Source organism: Castor canadensis, chromosome X (assembly GCF_047511655.1).
Source record: "Castor canadensis chromosome X, mCasCan1.hap1v2, whole genome shotgun sequence".
Lineage (NCBI taxonomy): Eukaryota > Metazoa > Chordata > Mammalia > Rodentia > Castoridae > Castor > Castor canadensis.
Window position 1 is genome coordinate 41,501,353 of NC_133405.1, and position 8,977 is coordinate 41,510,329.

Here is an 8,977-nt window from a genome sequence, read left to right on the forward strand (position 1 = left end):
AAATGGAGAAATTTCTAGTTACTTATGACCACCCAAAACTGAGCCAAGAGAATATTAATCACCTGAATAGATCTATAACACAAAATAAAATTGAAGCAGCAATTAAGAGTCTCCCAAAAAAGAAAAGCTCAGGACCTGAAGGATTCTCCACCAAATTCTATCAGACATATAAAAAAGAACTAAAACCAACCCTTCTAAACTGTTCCATGAAATATAAAGGGAAGGAATACTACCTAACTCATTTTATGAAGCCAATATTACTCTCACCACAAAACTAGACAGAGACACCTCCAAAAAAGGAGAATTATAGGCCAATTTCCTTAATGAACATCAATGCAAAAATCCTCAATAAAATAATAGCAAACTGAATCCAACGACACATCAGAAAGATCATCCAACATGACCAAGTCGGCTTCATCCCAGGGATGCAGGGGTGGTTCAACATATGCCAATCAATAAATGTAATACAGCACATTAATAGAAGCAAAAACAAAAACCACTTGATCATCTCAATAGATGCAGAAAAAGCCTTCGACAACATCCAACACTACTTCATGATAAAAGCTCTAAGAAAACAGGAATAGAAGGAATGTACCTCAACATTGTAAAGGCTATATATGACAAATCTACATCCAACATCATACTTAATGGTGAAAAACTGAAACCATTTCCCCAAAAATCAGGAACGAGACAAGAGTGTCCCTATCCCCACTCCCAGTCAACACAGTACAGTAATTCCTAGCCAGAGCAATTAGCCAAGAAGAAATAAAAGGAATACAAATAGGTAAACAAACTGTCAAAATATCCCTATTTGCAGATGATATGATCCTACACCTTATAGACCCAAAAAACTTTCCCCCAAAATTCTTAGACACCATAAACAGCTACACCAAGGTGGCAGGATACAAAATCAACTTACAAAAATCATTAGCTTTTGTATACACCAACAACAAACAAACTGAGAAGGAATATATGGAAACAATTCCATTCACAATAGCCCCCAAAAAGTCAAATAGATAGGAGTAAACTTAACAAAGATTGTGAATGACCTCTACAAGGAAAACTACAAACCCCTGAAGAAAGAGATCAAGGAAGACTACAGAAGATGGAAAAATCTCCCGTGCTCATGGATTGGTACAATCAACATAGTAAAAATGGCTATACTACCAAAAGCAGTCTACATGTTTAATGCAATTCCCATCAAATACAGCAATGCATGGAGAACACATAGGAGAGGTATGGGGATAAGTAGTAAACCCAAAACATGAAAGCTTTTGATGTCCACACTCCAGATGAACTTATACAGAAACCTTAAAGAGACAGAGGTCAACCCAAGAAGGGGTCAGAAACCAGTGTAAAAATCAGTTAGAGGTGAATCAACTTGGGTTGTAACACATTTGTACATGGAAGCAATACTAAGACTCTCTCCGTATAGCTATCCTTAACTCAACCATCAAAAACACTTTGTCTTTCTTATTATGCTTATGTCTTCTCTTCAACAAAATTAGAGATAAAGGCAGAACAGGATCTGCCTGGAAGAGAGGGGGTAGGGGGCCAGAGGGTGGGAGCAGGGGCCAGGGGGGAGAGATGACCCAAACAATGTATGCACATGTAAATAAATGAATTAAAATAAATAAATAAATATATAAATAAATGAACAGAAAAAAAGTAGGTTGTGGTGGTAAAGGACTGTCATCATAACTATGGTAAGAAACAGAAAATAGGAGGATCACAGTCCATGCCAGCCTGGAAAAAAGCAAGACCCCATCTCCAAAATAAGCAGAGTAAAAAGGACTGGAGGCATAGCTCAAGCAATAAAGTGCCTGCCTAGCAGTCTCAAAGCCCTGCACCACCAAAAATTTTATTTCCATTACCAGATTACAAAACCATACTGTTCATTTTAGAGCAGAAAAGTACCAAGACTTAAACCATTTGTACTCTGCTACAAAAGCAATACATCTCACAGTGCACTTTCCTTTTGCCTAGATTTCTGAATGAGAAGATACACAGAGTTGAGCAACATCTGGTACCCAATATCCTACATGTAGTATGAGCCAAATTAATTTTTTAAAATAATTTCTAACCAAAATTTTAATCCCAAGGATTCTCACAAAACATATTACAAATGAGAGCATGAAAAAAATCTTGCACAGTAGCTGAAAAGTTCAGCAATCACATAAGGAATTTATGACCTATGTAAAGGCAAACCTTCTTGGAACTTATCAGATGTATACCAACTAGGCAAATTCTGTCTGTGGTGAAGAACAGCTGGATTTTTTAAATACCTCTCATTTTGTTTAATGGTGCAGCTTTTATCTTTACCTGGTGGCCTATGATAACTGCGACTTTTTAAAAGACTGCATTTTCATCTACAGCTGCATTCTGTATCCCAGCTATGCAAGAAAGTAAATCATAGTTGAACTTCTGCTGATTTTGTTTCTTTAACATTAGCATGTCAAACTTTGGCTGGATAAATTTTTTGAAATAAGAAACATATATATGAAATACTTGGCTCAGTGGTAGAATACATCCCTTGCATGTATAATGTCCTGGGTTTGATCTCAAACACTGCAAAAAATGGTTATTGGAATTCAACTAATTTTTTGTTAATCCAATTGGTATGCATAGACACTCACTCCAGGCATTTGAGGTTCTCTGAAATCCTATATATCATTTCTTACATAAGTAAATATTAATGAGAGAATGACCACTGAAAGCTAGTAAAAACAAATGCTCAAACATTAGTAAGTCTATATTCAAAGTTTTCAAATGTAATAAAATATGTTCACTTTGATTTGTAAAATTGCATGTATTCTACTAACAATATAATCTGGGTATCTAATCTTTAGCCTAAAATGTACAGCCAGTTATTTCATTTTCTCACATGAGAATGTTCTTTTGAATGAACACAAGTGAAGCATAAGAGATTATCATTACTGATCCTCATAGTATCTTTAACCATGAAGCAATTTCTAGAAAATTCATTGAACTTGATTCAAATCTAATACATCTGTATATTATTATAAGGAAATATATTTTGAAAACTCTTGAAATGTTATATAATAGTCACAATGGCTTACTCCAATGGATTTTTTAAAATATTAAAATAAAGAAATTATTCATTTTCTCAGCTATTGTTTTAAGTATATGAATATTTGATAAAGAATATAAAAATTAAATGTAATTATGTAGCTCTATTTAAAGACTTTCCTGCTGATTTTCCTGTGTTAATGATTAATCATGGCCTGGAGAAAAATTGTATTATTGAAACCAAAAAGCAAAAAAGAATTACTTCATTAGCTTAAGTCTCCCAGCCTTCTAATGAAGTCAAAGAAAAGGGTCATTACAACTGAAAGAGACACCTCATATAGATTTGTGGGGTGAAGTGGTGCTCTACTTTCACACGTCTGAGGAAATAGGCCTCCAAATTTATAATCAATCAATTCTTTGTGGATCACTTACAATTTCCCAGGATATGTGCTGAGTAATAAAGTATTTTCATGACCTCAAGGAGCTGACACAAATAATTGTGTTTAGACCCTTCACTGTGGGACCACATTGACACAGAATTTGACACATTCTAAGAATAATGTCACATCCTATACAGTAATTCTCTGAGAAAAGTATGTATCTTGAAGGAATGAGTTTTCCTAGTCCAATCAATAGTTTGGTGTGTCTTACACATTTCTGCCTAATAGATACTCTATCTCTGAATGAACACTCTAACGTGCAGCTCATTCCATTTTTGAATACTATTAATTTTTAGAAAATTATCTTTCATTTGATCTGAAATCTTTTTTATTCAGTTTTCCCCTATTGAGCCTAATTATATCTTTTCAGCAAAACAAAAAAATTTAATCTCCTTTGCACATTATATCTTTCTAAATATGTGAAAAACTTTCTAGTTCCTTCAACGGGAAGATACTATAAATATTTTAAATCTCATTACTTTTTTCTGCACACATATTGGTTTGTCTTGTCTTTAAGAACAGAGCCTAGAAATGGACAGAGCTTTTCTTATGTCTATGAAGACATAATAAAAAAAGTACATACTGATCATCTCAAAGGTTTTTATTCTGCAGGTGAATTTTTTTTCTTGCAGTGCTGGGGATTGAACCCAGTACCTTGCCCATGCTAGGCAAGTGTTCTACTACTGAGCTTCATTCCCATCCCTTGTTTTGAGGGGTTTTGTTGTAGTTGTTTTTGTTGTTGTGCTGGGTGGGAGTACATTGTAGCATTTACAAAGGTTCTTACAATATATCAAATATACCATACTCGAATTCCCCCCTCCACTGCCCTCTTTTATATCCCCACTCCCCTGATTCCTGGAACAGTTTCAACACATATCATTTTTGCATTTACATACACGTGTATACATTATTTGCACTATATTCATCCTTCTAAACCTTTTCCTGCCCCACATCCGCCCTCCCACTGATGCCAACCTTCCCCCTTCACCCCAGGCAGAATCTGTTCTGCCCTCCTGTTCTCTGAATTTGTAGAAGAAAAAATATATAAGATAAAAGGAGAAACATGATGTTTTGCTAGTTTGAGATAAAGATAGCTACACAGGGATTTTCCTTTCTTTATGTTGTTCCCATGCATGTGCGTATTACAGCTCCAGTTTATTCACCTCTTCCAGTCCTCTTCATTCCTCTCTAGTCTGTTTCCCATGGTGGCTCTGGCCAGTTTAAAATTTCTACATTGATTCCTGTACAGTGAGCACATCAAACTCATTTAAGTTTTTGGTTTCCTTCCCTTTCCCTATCCCTCCCTTGCACAGCCTCCCATTGGTGTGACCCATGTCCCATAATATTGCTGTATTTGTTTTAGGTCTACAATCTGCATATAAGGGAGAACATGTGGCTTTTGACCTTCTGAGCCTGACTAACTTCACTTAAGAGAATGTTCTCCAGTTCCATCCATTTTCCTGTGAATGACAAAATTTCATTCTTCTTTGTGGCTGAGTAAAATTCCATTGTGTATAAATACTGCATTTTCTTAATCCATTCATCCATAGTGGGGTATCTTGGCTGTTTCCATAGCTTAGCTATTGTGAATAGGGCTGCAATAAACATGGGTGTGCAGGTGCATTTGTTGTAACCTGACTCACATTCCTTTGGGTATATCCCTAGGGAGGTATTGCTGGATCGTATGGCAGATCTATGTTTAGTTTTTTAAGAAGCCACCATACTATTTTCCATAGTGGTTATACTAGCTTACATTCCCACCAGCAGTGCACAAGGGTTCCCTTTTCCCTGCATCCTTGCCAACATTTGTTGTTGGTGGTGTTCTTGATGGTAGCTATTCTAAAAGGAGTGAGATGGAATCTTTGTGTGGTTTTGATTTGCCTTTCCTTTATGGCCAAGTATAGTGAGCATTTTTTCATGAGTTTTTTAGCCATTTGGACTTCTTCTTTTGAAAAGGCTCTGTTCATTTCAGTTGCCCATTTCTATATTGGGTCATTGATTTTGGATGAATTTAGTTTTTGAGCTCTTGTATATTCTAATTATCAGTCCCTTGTCTGATGTATAACTAGCTAAGATTTTCTCCCATTCTCTGGGTGGCCTCTTTAATTTAGTGAGCATTTCTTTTGTTGTACAGAAGTTATTTATTTTATTTAGTCCCATTTGTCCATCTTTTCTCTTAGTTGCTGAGCTGCTTGTGTTCTACTGAGGAAGTCCTTGCCTATGCTTATTGCTTCTGTCTTATTCCCTGCTTTTTCCTTTACTAGCTTCAAGGCTTCAGTTCTGATATTAAGCCTTAATCCACTTTGCATTGATATTAGTACAAGGTGGCAGGCATAGATCTAGTTTCAGTTTTCTGCAGGCAGATAACCACTTTTCCCAGCAACATTTGTTGAAGAGGCTGTCTTTTCTCCATTGTATGTTTTTGGCATTTCTGTCAAAAATTAGGTGGGCATAGCTGCAGGCATTCATATCTGGGTCCTCTATTGTTCCACTGGAGTTCATATCTGATTTTGTGCCAGTATCATGCTGTTTTTATTGCTATGGCTCTGTAGTATAGTTTGAAGTCAGTTACTGTGATATCTCCAGTGTTGCTCTTTTGCTCAGTATTGCCTTGACTAAACATAGCCTTTTGCATTTCCAAATGGACTTCAGGGTAGATTTTTTCAATCTCTGTGATGAATGTCATTGGAATTTTGATGGGAATTGGTTGCTTTTTGTAGTATAGCCATTTTTACTATGTTGATTCTGCCAATTCATTAGCATGGAAGATCTTTCCATGTTCTGTAGTCTTCTTTGATTTCTTTCTTCAGTGGTTTATAGTTTTCTTTGTAGAGTTCATTTACATCCTTTGCTAAAGTTATTACTAGGTATTTGATTTTATTTTGAGGGTATTGTAAATGGAATTGTTTACCTATATTCTTTCACAATCTGTTCATTGTTTGTGTATAGAAAGTCTACTGATTTTTGTAAGTTTATTTTATATCCTGCTACTTTGCTAGCAGCTTCAGCAAAGTGTCTGGGAGTTTTTTCCATCCCTTGGTTTTTTGGGACAGGGTCTGTCTGTGTAGCTCAGACTGGTCTTGAACATGCTACGTAGCATAGGCTGGCCTTAAATTCACCATCCTCCCCCCTCTGCCTCCTGACTGCTGGGATTACAAACATCTATAAATACACCCTGTGCCCTGCAGGTGATGTTTTATATTGCACTAGGTTTGCTGACCACTTTCAGTCCTCAGTTGATTCAAACTGAGCTTTCATGTGACTAAAACTAGTAAATCTGCTAGGTTATTTTTTTGGTGGGGGAGATTCATGTAATAAGGTTCTATTTTGATTCTATACTAGTAAAGTTGTATTTTTGTTTTGATTTGTGATCCCAAGCACGCCAATTTTCATTTTTCCCTAAGAAATATCAGCCTTTTCCTTTCTGCTTGTCTTTGATTCATAATTCTGCCATTTAACATATTAGTTATATTTCCCAGCTATATTAGTTGGCATTCTCATCACTGTGACAGAATAACTGACATAAATTATTTCAGAGTTCTGGCTATTATTGTGTGGACCATACTTTTGGGCAGAACATCAAGATAGTGAGAACATGTGTAGAGGAGAAGGCCACTCATTTAATTGTGCACAGGTAAATGGATGGAACTGGAGGAGGTCATCTTAAGTGAAGTTAGCCAGATTCAGAAGGCCAAAAGATGCATGTTTTCTCTCATATGTAGAATATAGACCTAATACAAATCTGGCAGTATTATGAAAAACAGATCAACAAATAAGGGGATGTTACATATGAGAAGGGGGTGTAAAAGAAGGAAGTGAAGAAGGTGATTATGGCTGATGTACTCTTTTTTTTGTGAGTAATGTTAAATATTCTTTATTTGATATTATACATAAACCACACTAAAATGCCTTTTAGCAAGTAAAAGGCAGCATTTTAAAAAAGGGAATTCTACTTAAATTGGTAGTAGTTAAGACCAAAATACAGACATTGCTTCCTTATCTTCAATATTGCCTTTAACAGGCAAATGATCACAAATTGAAACATAGTGAGTCTTGCCTGGTTTTGAGATAGTGAAGGGAACTCCCCAGTATTTAAACATCGCACAATGAACTATATAATTGTAAATATAAAACCAATTGTTACTAGGTTTTGAGATGGCATTCCCCATCTGTGAAAAGTTGAACATTACTAATTAAGTCCAATCATATCTTTAGAAAGGGGAAACAGTGACAATATTTACTTAACTGGAATTACTTTTGAAAAAAAGACCACATTTACTTAACTACAAGCCAATTTTGCTTAAATCAGGACTGTCCAACAAAAATATTCTGTCAGCCATTCATGATTTAAATTCTGGTGTTGTAAGATTAAATTATGATACACATAAAAAGCCATATGACATTTCTGTTTTGTAATAAATAAGGTAGTGGGTATTACTCATTGGTAGCCTTTTTGAGATAAGCTATCAAGTCTGCCCTTTCTCCCTTCTTCTTAATGCCAGCGAAGATCATTTTTGTTCCAGGGATGTACTTTTTGGGATTCTCCAAATACTCCATCAGTGTATCCTCTCCCCAGATGATACCTTTGTTCTTGTTGGCATCTGTCTAAGAAAACCCAGGGGCCAGACCTGTCTTCCGCCCAAACAGACCATGGAGATTTGGCCCAGTCTTGTGCTTGCCTCCCTTTTCCACTGTGTGGCACTGGGCACACTTCTGAACAAAAATCTTCTTGCCTTTTTCAACATCACCCATCTTTAATTCTCTCTTTTGTCGCTATCATGATGAAGGAAATGTCTGGAAAGCCGGACGCCCTGCTCTCTCTGATGTACTCTTTATACAAGAATAAATATAGAATTTTTAAAACATAAGAAGGAGACTAAGGTAGAAAGAAGAGAAAAATAGAGATGAACCAATTTGGGCTGTATTACACACACACACACACACACACACACACACACACACATATAAATGCCAAGGAAACTCTCTATGTAGCGATCTTAAACAAACAAAAATGTCTTTTTTTTTCACCTACAAAATCAGAGAATAAGAGGGTGAAACAGGTCCTATTGGGGAGGTGGGGGCAGTGGGAGGGAAGAGGAGGTGTGGAAAGGGCATTGGAGGGTGAATATAATACTGTATACACATGTATGCAGTTGGAAAAATGATACCTGTTGAAACCATTCCAGGAATGGTGGGAAGAGGAATAAAGGAGAATGATGGAGGGGGTGAATTCAAGTATTTATATATTTGATATATTGTAAGAACATTTGTAAATGCCACAATGTACCCCCACCCAGCACAACAATAAAAACTATTTGTGGACAGGAGTCAGAGAAGGGGGAAGGGACCATAGACCAAGTATAACCTGCAAAGAGATACACCCAGTGACCCACTTAGGAGTAAGTTTCCTGAGCCTCCCAAAATAGTACTACATGTTGGGGACAAAACATTCAACATAGAAGCCTGTGGGAGACATTTCATATTTAAACCATAATACTAGCTTTACA

General features: G+C 36.3%; 1 pseudogene; it reads right to left on the bottom strand.

Annotated features, from left to right (window-relative positions):
* Nucleotides 1-7,848: 7,848 nt before the first annotated feature.
* On the bottom strand, nt 7,849-8,276 carry LOC141419620 (cytochrome c-like; annotated as a pseudogene).
* Between the last annotated feature and the right edge of the window lie 701 nt (nt 8,277-8,977).